Below are 16,613 nucleotides of genomic sequence, written 5' to 3'. Positions count from 1 at the left end.
TTGTTTGTAGCCCAAGTTTTTTTTATTCATTTATTCATATGTGCATACATTGTTTGGGACATTTCTCCCCACTACCCTGCACCCCCTCCTTCTTCTCTCCCCCCACCCCCGACCCCTACTAGCTTCCAGGCAGAATCTGTTCAGCCCTTATCTCTAATTTTGTTGGAGAGAAAGTGTAACCAATAATAAGAGAGACAAACTGTTTTTGCTAGTTGAGATAAGGATAGCTATACAGAAAGATTCCTAGCTTTGCTTCCATGTACAAATGTGTTACATCACAAGTTGATTCATCTCTAACTGACCTTTTCAGTAGTTCCTGATTGCCTTCTCATATTGACCTCCGGCACTTTAAGGTTTCTGTATTAGTTCCTCTGCAGTGGGGACATCAAATACTACCTTGTTTTGGGATTCTTAGCTATCCCCATACCTTTCTTGTGTGTGTGTGCTCTCCTCTTATCATGTGACCCAACTCCAATCACATTGGTAGATTTGCCCTGGAGATGAAGTCTGCATATGAGGGAAAACATACAATTTTTAGTCTTCTGAGCCTGGCTGACCTTGCTCAGAATGATGTTCTCCACTTCCATCCATTTACTTGCAAATAATAAGATTTCATTCTTCTTCATGGCTGAGTAAAATTCCATTGTGTATAAAAACCACATTTTTTCAATCCATTTGTCAGTATTGGGGCATCTTGGCTGTTTCCATAACTTGGCTATTGGGAATAGTGCTGCAATAAACATGGGTGTGCAAGTGCTTATTGAGTAACCTGTGTCAAATTCCTTTTGCTATATACCTAGGAGTGGGATTACTGGATCATATGGCAGATCTATGTTTAGATTTTTAAGAAGCCTCCAAATTTTTTTCCAGAGTGGTTGTACTAGTTTGCGTTCCCACCAGCACTGTACGAGGGTTCCTTTTTTCTCCACACCCTTGCCAACACTTGTTATTAGTGGCGTTTTTAATGATAGCTATTCTAACAGGGGTGAGGTGGAATCTTAGTGTGGTTTTGATTTGCATTTCCTTTATGGCTAGAGAAGGTGAGCATTTTTTCATGCGTTTTTTGGTTATTTGAATTTCTTCTTTTGAGAAAGTTCTGTTTAGTTCAGTTGTCCATTTCTTCATGGGTTCATTAATTTTGGGAGAGTTTAGTATTTTGATTTCCCTGTATATTCTGGTTATTAGTCCTTTGTCTTATGTATAGCTGACAAATATTTTCTCTTAGTCTGTGCGTGGTCTCTTCAACCATTTCTTTTTTTGTACAGAAGCTTTTTAGTTTCATGAAGACCCATTTGTCTATACTTTCTCTTAGTTGCTGAGCTTCTGGGGTTCTATACCTGTCACTTCCAGAGTGTTTCCCACTCTTTTCTGTACCAACTTTAGAGTTTTGGGTCTGATATTAAGGTCCATGATCCATTTTGAGTTGATACTAGTACAGGGGGATAAACATGGATCTAGTTTCAGTTTTTTGCAGATGGAAACCACTTTTCCCAACAACATTTGTTTAAGAGGCTGTCTTTTAGCATCTTTATCAAAAATAAAGTGGGCATAGTTGTGTGGATTCTTATCTGGGTCCTCTATTCTTTTCCACTGGTCTTCATGACTGTTTTTATGCTAGTACCATGCTGTTTTTATTGCTATTGCTTTGTAATATAATTTGAAGTTGGGTATTGTGATACCTCCAGCATTGCTCTTTTTGCTTAGTATTGCCTTGACTGTTCACAGTCTCTGTGTTTCCAAATGAATTTTAGGGTACATTTTTCATTCTCTGTGATGAATGTCATTGGGATTTTGATGGGAATTTCATTAAACATGTAGATTGCTTTTGCTAGTATAGCCGTTTTTATTATGCTGATTCTACCAATCCATGAGCATGGGAGGTCTTTCTGTCTTCTGCAGTTTTCCTCGATCTCTTTCCTCAGGGGTTTGTAGTTCTCCTTGTAGAGATCATTCACAGCCTTTGTTAAGTTTACTCCTAGGTATTTGATTTTGTTTTGATGCTATTGTAAATGGAATTGTTTCCATATATTCTTTCTCAGTTTGCTGGTGTATAGAAAAGCTAATGATTTTTGTAAGTTGATTTTGTGTCCTGCTACCTTGCTATAGCTGTTAATGGTGTCTAGGAGTTTTTGGGTAGAGTTCTTTGGGTCTTTGATGTATAGGATCAGACTGTCACAGTTTGACTATGTGAAAAAATTTCACAGTTTTAAATAGCACAAGTGCTCTTGACGTAAAATTAAAAAGAAAACAAAAAGAAACTACAATTACTAAGTATTTGATGTTGTTTTTAGCCCAAGATTTTAAGTGATATCTAAGTTAACATTTGTCTCCATTTTTGTTGCTCAATTTATACTTTTGACCCCAATTCCATGAAGTTTACTATGTATTCATATATGCTCTTATCTCAAGTGTTCAAAGATCATGGTTCATCAAGGTTAATTGTGACACCAGTAATTTTCAGTTCAAATCTGGTCACATGTCAGACTGCAGGCGTGGCTGCTTTCTGACTGTACTCTAAAACAGAGTTTTCTCCACTTTGCAACTGAGCCCTGCATGCTGATAGTATATTGTCTGAAAGGTCATTTTGCAAAACCAATTTCAGGTACCTTAGTAAAGCAGTAATTCTTTCTACAAAGTGACTAACTATGAAAAACATGGCACAACTGATTCTCTTTCTCTTCCTGCTGTTACCTAGCTTTCACACTTGTACACACTGCTACTGCTATATGGGAATTCAACATGGGCAATGTAGATGGTTTGAATGAAATGCAATATTTGAACTAAGATATCCACAATATTGCTATAAAGGCTAATTTTAGAGTGGAAAGTTTAAGGCAAATGTTGACAATGTCAAATAAGTTTTTTTGTTAGTGAACACTAATAGGACATATAAAATAGAACTAGACTTGGATTTGAGAAACATACATTAAAAAAACCTTTTCATATATCAGATAAAGGCAATCCAATTTCCATTTAAGATATAGGTATATACTTAAATGTCACTTAAATGTGACTGTATGGTGTAAGCACAAGACTGTTTTGCATGCATGTTCATGCACTCCAAATTCATAATCCTAAATTTATTTTTCGTGAAACATACTTTCAAATTTTCTTTTCATTTCTTACTAGCATTTATAATGACAAGCATGCTTCCTTTTTGTCAGTTTTAGTTTCATAATTTGATTTAGATACATATTGTAAATTTGTGAGACAGAGTTATAAAATGTTTAAGACGGTGTGGTCCAAGTCAATACTGGCTTATGCTATAAATCAGCTGACACCCATATTACAGAACAGGAATTTTATTATAATATAGAGTCAAACTCTTACTTCAGTAGAACTCAAAGGCAATATTAAGTCTTGCTGCTCATAGTGTTGTTCTCATGCCAGCATCATCAGCATCAGAGAGACTGTCAGGAAGTACATAATCTTAGGAACTAATGCAGAACAGCTGTAATAAAATCTGTATTTTAACAAGACACCAAATGCTTAGTGTGCTTATCAGAATTTCAAATTCACTGTACTGGGGTGAAATAAAGAGCATTTGTTTCATCTACTATATAGCTCCTTGTCAGAAAAAATGGACCCATGTGTGTCTTGTTATATTTTCAGTAGCCAGTTTTGGGGTTAAAGAAAAGTACAGAAATCAACACATCATTAATTTAAATCTTGTAGAATTAAACATTTCTTATAAGAGTACATTCAGTCCTTTGTATTTCTATATATACCATGTTAGAAATCCTTTTTTAGTTATTGGACATTAAGCACGTTGCTTAAATTTTCTGTTCTTTAATTTCCTCATTGTAAGTCTTACCAAGTCTTATGAATGATACATGTAAAATATTTTAGAGGAATTTCTAGCATATAGCAAATATTCTATAATTACTTATTACTAGGATTTTTTTATATTAAGCACAGAAGGATGATTCAGAGTAAGTGAGAAGATTGATGGAGTACCAAGATGAGTGTAAACTTAAAGATGCTATAGAGAGGTCATTTAGATAGCCTTAATTATTCATGATGCCATGATCTCCTGGATTGAACAAAAATGTTGTGCCATGCCTGGGGAGCCTCCCTGGTCATCACTGACAAAATGAAGCTTTTAATCACAGGCCCCAGAGAAATGCACCCATCACCCGTGAGGCTGGAAGTTCAGTGAGGGTAGCAGGGATCACAGCTAGCAGCACCCAGAATCATCACTGTTTTGTAGCATCATTCATCAAAGAGGAATAGCACCCTGAAAAAAGAAAGCTGTGATTTCAATGATAAAACCTGAAAGAAACAGAACATTCTCAAGAATATCTCTTTTTTGTCTTAAGGGGAATTTATAGAAAGAATGATACACTTAAAGGAGAAATCTGGTCAGAGGGGAAGAAATTAAACTGGTATTCTGTCCTTCTGAGTATTGACATATGTCTTGGTTTTAAAAATAATAGTCTTTACTTAAGATCAGTTTTTAGGAAAGATTATGTAGAATAAGCTTCTAAAACTATGATTATTTAAGGATAAGTATATCTCTACTTAAATGTAGTGCCAGAGAAAAATAATTTACTGAAAAGGCAATTTCAGATAATGTTTCCTAGAGAATGATAAACAATCAGTGTATTATTGTTTTCTTTTAAAAAGTATCAAATAGAAACAAACACAACTAAAACTGGCTCTTTGAAAATGAGAGAAAATTTTATTTGTCATATGAAAAATGACAATCATTTGTGATATCATTTATGGAATATATAAAATTGTATACTAATCTAAAGTGAGTAATAATAATGGTAATGACCACATTAGAAATAAGTGTTATTATGTGTCCAGTTCTTAGGAAGTAAAACCAACATTTCATGCATTACTTCTGATAATTACTATTAAGTAGTATTACTTCTAATTTAAAGGTGAGTAATATGAGGGGTTGGGGAGAGAGCTTAGTAGTAGAGCACTTACTTTCCAGTGCAAGGCATAAGGTTCAATCTCTAGTACTCACATAAATGAAAATATGAATAGATGAATAAAAAAATAAATGGCATGTAATGTTTAAAATTATAGTCAGGTGCCGATGGTTCACGCCTGTGTTCCTAGCTACTCAGGAGGCAGAGATCAGGAAGATTGAGATTCAAAGCCATCCCAGGCAAACACTTCATGAGACCTTGTCTTTAAAATATCTAACACAAAAAGGTGTGACGGAGTGGCTCAAGGAGAAGGCCCTGAGTTCAAGCCCTGGTACTCCACAAAAAAAATTGTTGCTTAACTTTCTCTAGGTCATGGATGGCTTTGTCAAAAGACACAGACTAGTCACTGTCATTAGTCTATATCGACAATGTCTTTTAAGCTAAACCAAAAAAACTTCCCTTTGAAGAATAACACTTTTGCTTCTTCCAAGTCATGCTGCTGCATGAATAAAGGAGGGATGAACCAAACTGTGGAATAATATATGAATATATGGAAATGTCACAATGAAACTCCCTGTATAATTATCATATACTAAAAAAAAACTCAGAAAAAATAAATACTATTAAGTAAATAATAGTTTGCAAGACAACATGAACCTTATAAGGTCAATTATATAATTATAACATATGAAAACAAACCCAAATACAAAAAATCATTACATCTGGATGACAAAATTATGATTTGGTTTCTTAAGTTTTGAAAAATTCGGAAATGTCTCTAATGTACAGAAAGTTCTACGATTAACAGTGAAAGTTTCCTTAACCAAGCTGTCCTAACCTCCAGACTTAGTCAGTAGAGCTAATGAATTAAAAATAATGTTTTTGCTTTAAATTCTGGTGGACACATCCATAATGCTAGATAATGGTCTCAGAACAATATATTCTTTGGTATTTAAAGACTTAGCTCATTCATATCACTATCACCTACCCTTTCTCTTTCCTAAAAATAGTTATCATGCAGTATAATTTACATTTTAAAATATTTGAATCTGGAGAGATCAAGATGGAGAATAACTGATGGATCCTAGAACCAGGTTCTGAGTTCCACAATTCCAGAAAAATACTTCAGATTCATGTTTTTTTGTTTTTTTTGGGTTTTTTTGACAATTAAGATACTGCCAATACATGTCACATATAACGTTCAATTAATGACCTTTAAATTAGCTTTTTATAGCACTTAACAGCCCTAGAAGCCCAAACCCTGGGACCAGCAGCAAATGCCAGGCAGCCCACTGAAAAGGCGTTTTCCTCCCACCTTTTTTTTTTTTTTTAAACTTCTTTTCTCCTCTCCCGGAAAAGCAAAATCACAATGCAGAGAACTACAGAATGAGTTCTGCAAGAATCTGGGACATCCTGGACCCACCATAATATGCAGACACATAACTTTGGACTCCTGCCTACTTATGCCTTCCTGGCACTGGGTTGAGTGACTCTGCAACCCAGCCAGGTGAGTGCAACACATCATCTGCTCTGGAGGGAACTGCATAGTCAAGCAAGCACAACTTGGGGCAGATTGAAAATCCCCCAGGACAAACATAGCCATGAAAGGATGGAAATTAATAAACCTCATAAGAAGAGCAGACAAGTAATTAAAAAGTAACATAGAATTAGTTGCACATACACAAATCCATACACAACAAAAACCCCTAAATGGAAGGAGTCACCACAAACCTCTCAATAACCTCTGCATTCTATATGACCACAATGCAATAAAGTTAGAATTCAACAATAGCAGAAAATATAAAAATACCTTGAGGGTGAACACCACATTACTCCATAATTACTGGATCATCAAAGAAATAAGGGAGGAATTCAAGGAATCAATGAAACAAAAAGCTGGGTCTTTGAAAAGATAAATAAGATAGGCAAACACCCAGCAAATCTGACTAAAATGAGAAGGGAAAAGACTAAAATTAATAAACTTAAAAATGAAAAAGGGGAGATGACAACAAACACCAAGGAAATCCAGAGAGTCATCAGGGACTATATTGAAAATTTATATTCAAATAAATTGGCAAAAGACTATGATCAAGTCATAATCTTGCCATGATCAAGTTGGTTTCATCCCAGGGATGCAGAGCTGCTTCAATAAATGCAAATAATTAAATGTAATTCAGCATATTAACAGAAGGAAAGACAAAAACCACATGATCATCTCAATAGAGCAGAAAAAGCCTTCAAAAAACTTCAAGATCCTTTCATAATATAAACTCTGATGGAAGTAGGAATAGAAGGAATTTACCTCAACATAATAAAGGCTGTATTTACCTATAAGCCAACATCACACTAAATGGGGAAGACTGACAAGGATGTCCACTCTCTCCTCTCTCATTCAATATAGTCTTGGAATTGCTAGCCATAAGAATAAAACTGGAAGAGAAATAAAAGGAATTCAAGTGGGAAAGAAGTCAATCTATCCTTATTTGTAGACAACATGACCTTAAATCTAAAAGACCCCAAAATCTCCACCAAAAAACTCCCAGATATGATAAACAAAACAAAGTAGCAGTATATGCACAGCAAAGTAATAGAGTACAAAGTCAATTTACAAAAATCAGTAGTCTTTCTAGATATATTAACAATGAACAGACTGGGAAAGAATATAGGAAAACAATTCCATTTACAATAGCCTTAAAAAAATCAAATGCCCAGGAATAAACTTAACAAGATGTGAAAGACCAAAACAACAAGCCACTGAAGAAAGAAGAAGATGGAAACATCTCCTATGCTCATGGACTGACAAAATCAATTTTGTGAAAAATGGCTATATTACTAAAGCAGACTACGTGTTCAATGCTATTTCCATCAAAATTCCAATGACACAGATTGAAAAATGAATTCTAAAGTTCACTTGGAAGCCCAAAAGTTCATTTGAAAGCACAACAGCCAGGGCAAACTGAGCAAAAAGAGCAATCCTAGAGGTATCACAATATCTGACTTCAAACTTTACTTTAGAGCCATAGCAATAAAAACAGCATGGCACTGGCAAGAAAACAGACATGAAGATGAATCAAACAGAATAGAGGACCCAAATATGAATCAATGCTGCTATACCCACCTGAACTTTACAAAGACACAAAAACATATGATAGAGCAAAGAGAGTCTCTTCAATAAATATTGCTAGGAAAATTGGATATCTGCATGCAGAAAACTGAAATTAGATCCATCTTTGTCACCCTGTACAATATCAAGTCAAAGTGGATTAAGTCCCTTGATATAATACCTCAAACCTTGACGTTAGTGCAGGAAAGAATAGGAAATACAATGGAATTAATAGGCATGGGTAATGACTTCCTAAATAGAACTTAAATGGCCCAGCAACAAAGAGGAAGGATTGATAAATGGGACTACATGAAATTAAAAATTTTCTGTATAACAAAAGAAATTGTCCCTACATTGAAAAGACTGCTCACAGAATAGAAAAATATCTTTGTTAACTATGTATCTGAGAAGAGATTGATAATCAAAATATGCAGAGAGCTCAAAAAACTAAACTCCACCCAAATCAATGATCCAAGGAAGAAATAAGCAAAAGAACTAAACAGAGCTTTTTTAAAGGAAGAAGTCCAAAGGGCTAAAAAACACATGAAAGATTGCTCTGCATCCCTGGCCATAAAGGAAATGCAAATCAAATCCATGTTATGATTCTACCTCACTCTTCTTAGAACCCAAGCAACAACAAATGTTGGCAAAGATGTGGGAAAAAAGAAGCCCTCATACACTGATGGTGGGAATGTAAGCTAGTACAACCAGTATGGAAAACAGTATGGAGGATTCTCAAAAAACTAAAAATACAGCTGCCATATGATCCAATAGTTTCACTCCTAGGGATATACCTGAAGGAATATAAGTCAGGTTACAATAAAGGCACCTGCACAGCCATGCTTTTTGTCGCACTATTCACAATAGCTAAGCTATGGAAACTGCCAAGATACAGCAAGATGCACCACTACTGGTGAGTGGATTAAGCAAATGTGAGATTTATACACAACCTAATTTTATTCAGTAACAAAGAAAATGAAATTTTACGATTTTCAAGTAAATGGATGGAACTGGAGAACATCACCTTGAGTGAAGTTAGCCTAGTCAGAAGGTTAAAATGCACGTTTTTCTATCATATGTGGAATAGAGACCGAAAACAAACATAGCAATGCTATGGATAACAGGTCACGCTAAGGAGAAGTCAAGTATGACAAGGGGAGGATAGAAGAAGGATGTCAAGGAGGTGAATATGGTTGATGTACTTTCTATAAAAGATGGAATATAGGATTTTTAAACCCGTTGAAAACACTGTAAGAAAGGGACTAAGGGAGTGCTGGTGAAGTGGCTCAAGAAGCAGGGCACCTGCCTAGCAAGTGTTAAGCTCTGAGTTCAAACTCCAGTACCACCAAAAAAAAAAAAAGTAAAAAATTTTTAAAAAATGAGAAAAGGGAGTAAGGTACAAAGAAGAAAAATACAGGAGATATATATATGAAAGTGCGACAAGAAAAATCCCTGTGTAGCTATCTCAAATGCCGCAATGTACCCCTACCCAGCACAACAATAAATAAATTTAAAAAGAAGTTCTTTAGCAATGTTTAAGCAGTCGTCTGGAGCACTGTAGAAGTCAATACTGTAGGAAATACAAGGAGAAAAAATATTTCTAAAAGTCCTCCCCAGTGTTCTCATTAATTTGGTTATTATCGTGGTCTTTATTAGGAACATAGTTGAGAATGTAAGCCTGTAATACACAGAGTATAACTGAATTTCCAAGGAAACAAAAGAAAACAAAATAAATATTTAGATCCTAATAAAAAAATTTAAAAGAGATTTTGGAGAGGGCTGTGATTGTGAATATATAGTATTTTTACTGCCAAGTGATTACTATCCTTTTTTGACTAGAATCTTATATACACTGGGTCAGTGAAGATTAAAAAAAAAATCCCTAGGAACAATTTCTCTCACATGCTATGCTAGCCATGACAATGAGCCTTATACACTTTCAAACACAGAAAACAGTCAACCCAAGGGCAGTGCCAGGCTTTCAGAAGCCACTCCTTGGCAGTGAGCACAGTGAGAGTCACTGAGATGGGCCCATGCTAGCGTTTGTGGGACTCTTCTAACATCTGTGCTGGCTCAAGGACTCCTTAAGGCTTTTTTGTCTTTTCTATTGAGTGATCAGCAGATTAGGATGCCCCACACACACATCCCCCACGCCTTATCTGAGCCTTCCTTGCCTGTATTCTTCACTCAAAGTTAGACTTGCATTTCCTTTTGGCATCTATTTCAGCCTTCCCAGATTCCTTCCCAAATCTTCTTACAATTCTTGACCCTGATCTAATTCTTATAGTTTAATTTTGTCCTATCATGTGTCTCTGGCTACTTTGACTAACAAAAGATGTCCTTAGTTCCTCAAAATTACCTAACATTTTAATTTACTTTGCATTTTGACTCATAGTTCAAGACATTTTTCTCATTAATGTTAGATCAATTTAGTCATATTATTCATTATGTAATTCATTAATTATATGTATTAATAAAAGTATTAATTCACCAATTTCCTTTTTATCAGTTTTATTATATAATCATTTTGTCCAACTTTCCAATTATCCTGTGAATTTTTTTGCATGCTATCTTTTCTTTTTTTTAATGGACAAGATCTTTCACTCAGAGAACATTGTTTATCTGTTTCAGTTCTTATATAGAATTTTCTTTCACTGCTCTCCAGTTTTGAAATTACTATTGATTGGATTTCAGGAACTTTTCTTGATTTACTCCTCATTTTTCCAGGAACACACTCAACTAATTTCCTAAGAAAGGATGTGCTAGAAATAAATATTTAATATCAATGTGTTCCATCACAGGTGTAAAATATTTTCCTAAGAATTTGGAAGGTTTTATTACATAGTCATCTAATATATAGTCTGCTGATAATAATCTGAGACCAAGCTGTTTTTTACATAATTGATCATCTTTTTCTTTATGAATTTGCTGAGAATTTTTCCTACATTATTCACAGTTTGAATTTTATAGTAATATACAAAAGGATAAATTTTATATGTGTGTAGTGGAAATATACTTTTAAAAATAAATTAATTTTAACTGATATATAGAAAAGTAAAATTTGTACATGTAAATGGGGTAACTTGATGCTTCCATACATGTATGTAATTATGTAATGTTTAAATCAGGTTAAATACACTGATCTCCACAAATTTTCATTTTTATGGTAAAAATATTCATAATCCTTTCTTCTTATTTTTTGAAAGGATTATAGAATACATAATTGTTCAAAAATATTTTAAGATCCATATTTCTCTTTAGTTTTTAGTATTTCTTACATTTCATAATTTCTTATCTTTTTTTTTCTTGTCCATTTCTCAAATACTTTTCATCTGAAATTAGATTTCCTGAGTTTATTCTCTTTCATCCCTACTCTCCTTTCATTCTCTTTTTAGCTTGTATCTGGTCAATATGGAAACTATCACTTCTATTTATTTCGTAGCTGATCTGCTGTCTTTTATGGGTTTCATGCTACTTCTAAAGACAGTAGTTAACCATATCACAGTCTTTTCCTGTTAACAGGGTCTATTTATGGTGCAACTCCTCTCCAGTGCTGGTTTAAATAGCATCTTTTATATAAATGAGTCTCTTAGATTGCATCCTGTCTTTTCTTGCCCCAAATGGTAACTGAGTTATCAGAGATCTTACTGAGCTCTTGCTGTGGTTAAAAGGATTTTAGACTCATGGATGCCCTTTGCATCTGTGCTATTTTCCTCTTGAGGAGCTAGTCAGATATGACTACTGGAAAAGTTTCCACTGACTTTAGACAGGTCTTATTTGACATTTTGTAGGACATGCTGACACAGACTGTTAGGATCAATTCTACTTTATATACCTTTGATAATAAAGTTGTCTCATTTGTGGACTTCTTTTCTCCCATCTTAGGTCACTAACCTTTTGCCCTGGTGCATCTTGATGGTCATGACACTGATATGGAGGACAATGTTTTTCAGTGGACTTTGAAGCTTTCTCTGTGTTCCTGCACAGGAAACAGGATGCTTGTTCTGTGTGCTCATGTTCCCTGTGCATATTAGCTTACATTAAAAATTTACCTTTTGCAATGATGATATATTGTAAGAACTTTTGTAAATATCACAATGTACCCCCAGTATAGCAATAATAAAAAATAAGATAAAGTTGTGACTTAATGGATGAAGCTATAACTCAGTAGGAAAACGCAATTTTATCACTGTCTTCCACCTGCCTTTAACCAAGGTTGGAAAAAGTAATAGCTTACTTTTTATTTCTTTTTCACTAAGTCTGGTATTACTGCTCAATGACAGTAAGAATCACAAGAGAAACTAGTTGTTCGATACAAAAAACATCAGTAGGCATTTCAGAAATATTGTACAAACACATCTGTCTTCTACTTCTGGGTTTGGAAATTTGGGGTAAATGAGACACAAGAATGAAATCAATGGAGAGAAATAACTGTTTTACTGACAAATTATTTGACGGGTGTGGTTTTAAGAATAGGGCCACCTGGATTTGAAAAATCATCACTTCAGTGTTAAACAGACTGATCCATCTAATATTGACAAAACTGAATAATGGAGGCCTTTTGACCAGAGAAAGCCTATTCTATAATGAAATTGAGAAACTAGGCATCCTGCAGGCTCAGCAGCAGCGCAAGAGAACTTGGAGTACCCTGAGATAATCACACAAATGTGTCCCTTCTCTGCCCTTGGAAGAAGGGAAGGAGGGAGCCAAAAACATCTGAATTTATTTTTTCTATCTTTTAGTCCTTGGGTGGTGAAGTGAAAATATGTTCCTCTTTGATGAAAATATGAGGAATGGGAGCTAAATATTCTCCCTCAATGCTGTTCAGAATCTTCTTTTTCTTGATAAGATTAAATAATTAATTCTATTAAAAAAAAACCCTGATGATGGTGGCTCATTTCAGCAAGCGAGAGTGTTGACTTAGTAGGTTAGTCCTGTTCCCAGCCTCTTGAGGTCACTCTCCTAACGTCAGTGCTGCTTCTATGTTAGTCCTGGATTCACTGACAGAAAGTTACTTTGACTCCTGAGGGTTTTGAAATCGGTTAGAACCTTACTAATGCATACCAGAAGCATTGGCGTCACCTGGGAGCTTGTTAGAATTGCAGAACATTCAACCCAGTCCAGAGCTACTTGTTCTATAAGTTTAACAGGTTCCCCAGGTAATTCCTATTTACATTAAAGTTGGAGAAGCACTGAGTTAGAACAAGTCATTAAGTAAAGTAATATAAAGGTTTTGCTAAACCGTATCATTTCCCAGTTTCCCAACACAAATTATGCATGACCACTCTCTTCATTGTAGCTCACCAGAGATTATGAGATGAAATTAGTGCGGATGAAGTAATAGATGAGATTAAATAATGACTACTATAATATTTAATGCCATCTTTAAATATAGTTAGCCACATATTTGAATGTGTATTTGAATTTAATCTTCCTCCTATTATGAGGTTCTTAAGAAAAGATTTCAATCCAGTAGTTGAATCCCCTTATTCAAATATAAATATAAAACATGGAAATATTAAAGTCCATAGTTATTGTTAATATGAAAATATAATAAATTATAAAAATTTAACTCTTTGATATTGTGACTAAAGTCCCTTCCAAAGATACCTGGGCAGAAACCACACTGATGGTGATGTAGGAGACATGTCTGCAGTAGTAAGAGCCAGGACTCTCATCCACTTACTCATCCTATCTCCTCATGCAGAAAGTGGCAGTTGAGGCATATGTTCTTTTTAGCAATGTGTGGAAAATTGCACTGATTGTGGCCCCATTCCCAGATCTTGAGAGTTTATTCTTTCCTGTGCTATTGGGCATAATACCAAAAAAAAAAAAAAAAATCCTGTGACCAATATCTCTATACAATACCTCGAAGCCCTGGCTGTGTTTTGAATGTTCTCAAGCTTGTCTAGCATTTATTTCTACTTTCTCTCTTTTCTGCAATAGAGCTATGCTTTTATTTATTTTCCTTCATTTTACTCCCTATATTTTGAGGAAAGCTCAGCTGCAACTTTAGAATTTTGATATATGTGAATCCACTTTGTCTACCACATATAGAAATTGCAATTCTGCTACATATAAAGACTTATCTTTCCTTTTCTCTGCCCATACTATGCCTTTGTGTTTCCTAGCAAATTCTCTAGATTTTGATTTACAAAGCCCCCGTGGTGAAATAGAGGAAAAGAACAAGTTTTGGATTTGCAAAAAATCAATGAATATTTGAAGAAATATGATCTGAATCTTTCCAATAAGGGGATATCATTCCAGGGATAGACATGATTTATTATTGTCCTATCTGACTTTGTAAAGGTGAATCATGTCTTCCATGCCTTTTTGTTTCAGAACAAAGGAAATACTTTTCCACCCATGTGAACTGAGTCACCTTCATGCTCACTCAGTAATCATATGTTAAATACAGTGACCTTATGAGTCTTCCCCTTCTATTTTGTCCATATTTCCTCTGGTTCTTTAATGTCATCTCTCCAAGTAATTGCACCCAGGTATGTCTTTCACATCTGTCTGAACTCCAAAATCCCATTTTTCCCCTTTTATATGAGTATGTTCTTTCCTTCAATATCACAACCTTTCTCATAAGGAAATTATCTCCTCCTCCAGCATAATTAGCTGATATTTATTACTTTTTCACTCACTCCTCATTTCAAGATCAAAGCATATTTTTAAATCAGTTCACTCACTCTTAGGAGTTTCCTGAAAAACAAAATTCCAAAAGACAAAATCTTCCAGCTCAGACTTTTAAAATTGTCTTCTTCAGTCTTTGAGCTTACACGTATTTTATTGACATTATTTGTCCTCAATTGAAGATAATGGTTTAATCTTTAAATTAATGGCTCTCTTCTTGTCATATTGTTTGCAATAATCTCCTGAGCTTATACAGATGGAACTACAATCAGCACCTTCAAAATCTAAAACTTTAATTAGAGTTTTGGAATCACTTCAATATCAGGTCCTTCTTGTGATCAAGTGAGAGGGACTAACTCAAGATAATATGTATAATGAGAAAGACTGTTACCTTTAGACATTGTTCTCTTAACCCTTAATTTATTTACAAACTACATGAAGACTAATGGAATGTGCGACATCTGTTCTCATACTGTCTGGCTCATACATTAGTCACACTTATATTTCTTACTTGGAACTTAGTTGTCTTTGTAGCTATAAATTCTCATCTGAGGTAATGTCTAGGAATCAGAAGAAAAGTAGGGAAAATTAATCCATACTTCAATGGTATGTTTGTCTAATAAATTTTTGCTTAGTTTAAGTGAGCATAAAGCAGGGCTGTAGGTCTCCTATATTCAACATATCATACCTGCTAGGGTAAGTATGTCCTGTTTGGTCATAGAAACTATCTTTTGCATTAGGTCAGCTCAATGTCAACTGCAGACATTGTTATTTCTGCATATTAAGACTTGTACAACCCAATTTAATAATTCAAGGGCCCATTATAAACAGCAGTGAATGTCTAAATATAACTAATCCCCTATGTATAAAGCCCTAAAAAGGCTAGCTTCAGAATGCAGCATGACCTTCACTCTCTAAGGCTTTAATCTTACTTAGTTACCAAATAGCAATTTTTGCGTAGTATCAGGATTCAGGTTAATACTGTAGTGCTAAATTAAATAACCAGGTGGCTATTGGCTTGAGGCTCTTCCAACTTTGAGTTAGTCAACAAACTACAACCTAATTTAGTAAGAAAAAAAAAGAAACCTAATTTATTATATTTGTAACAAATAACTGACTCTCAATCACAAAAAGCTGAGCATCAGCCAAGTACAGGAAGCCAAGTCATCAGCCTATGCCCAAATAAGGCAAACTCCTAAATGTAGCCAATTAGGTGATTTCTCTACTCTTTGGCATTCAGTCTACAAAAGCTCTCTGCCCTCCTCTTCTTGCTTTGAAAGCTGCCCATTTGATTTATGAATCATTCTTTGCTCAAATAAACTGTTCAATGTAATTGTCCAACATTTTTTTTTCTTTTAACAAGATGTTGGTTATTTCCTGGAAAAGAAAAAAAGAAAACTTCATTCCTTTCTACTCAGATACAAAATAAGACAGAGCAGAAAAAGAAAATATGAAATGCTAGGTGTATTACTAACAATGCTGAGTAGAGGACTAAACGTTAGTTTGGCAAAATGGACACACTTATGCTTTACCCCAGAGTTAAGTGGACTTCGCCTATTGATCCCTAGGGCCACTGGGCATGTGCAAATCCCCATGGCAGGCCAAGAGCCACTCAGCTTACTCCTCACAGAGCAGAGGATGTTTGTCTTGCAAAGCACCTGGGTGGAAAAGGAAACCTAGGAGACACTGAGTCAACTACGCTCATCTGTTTTCTTAAGTGTATTAGTCAGATGCCTTTCTCCCACACATTTCTTTCCTTTGGAGGGGAGTATAAAATCACTACTTTCTAAGAAAGCAAGAGAAATCAAGAAAATACATCACTATTATATAAATCACAGATATGGAAGTAATGGTTTCTGCACTCTGTTCTTTAATCCATTAATCTACTTTTTAGTCAGACATGTTGGAAAATAATTGAAAGGAGATGTTGTCCTCATCAAACATGCAAATATTAACTATTTTTATTTTGGCTATTACAGTATAGCACA

At 34.8% G+C, this 16,613-nt stretch overlaps 1 long non-coding RNA gene across 1 annotated transcript in view; it reads left to right on the top strand.

Moving 5' to 3' along the window:
- The window catches only part of LOC141411441 (uncharacterized), a 137,830-nt gene that overhangs the window by 88,845 nt on the left and 32,372 nt on the right, over nucleotides 1-16,613 (top strand). The window lies entirely within an intron of this gene.

Source organism: Castor canadensis, chromosome 10, assembly GCF_047511655.1.
Source record: "Castor canadensis chromosome 10, mCasCan1.hap1v2, whole genome shotgun sequence".
In the NCBI taxonomy this organism is placed as follows: domain Eukaryota; kingdom Metazoa; phylum Chordata; class Mammalia; order Rodentia; family Castoridae; genus Castor; species Castor canadensis.
This window is presented reverse-complemented; position numbering and strand designations above follow the sequence as displayed.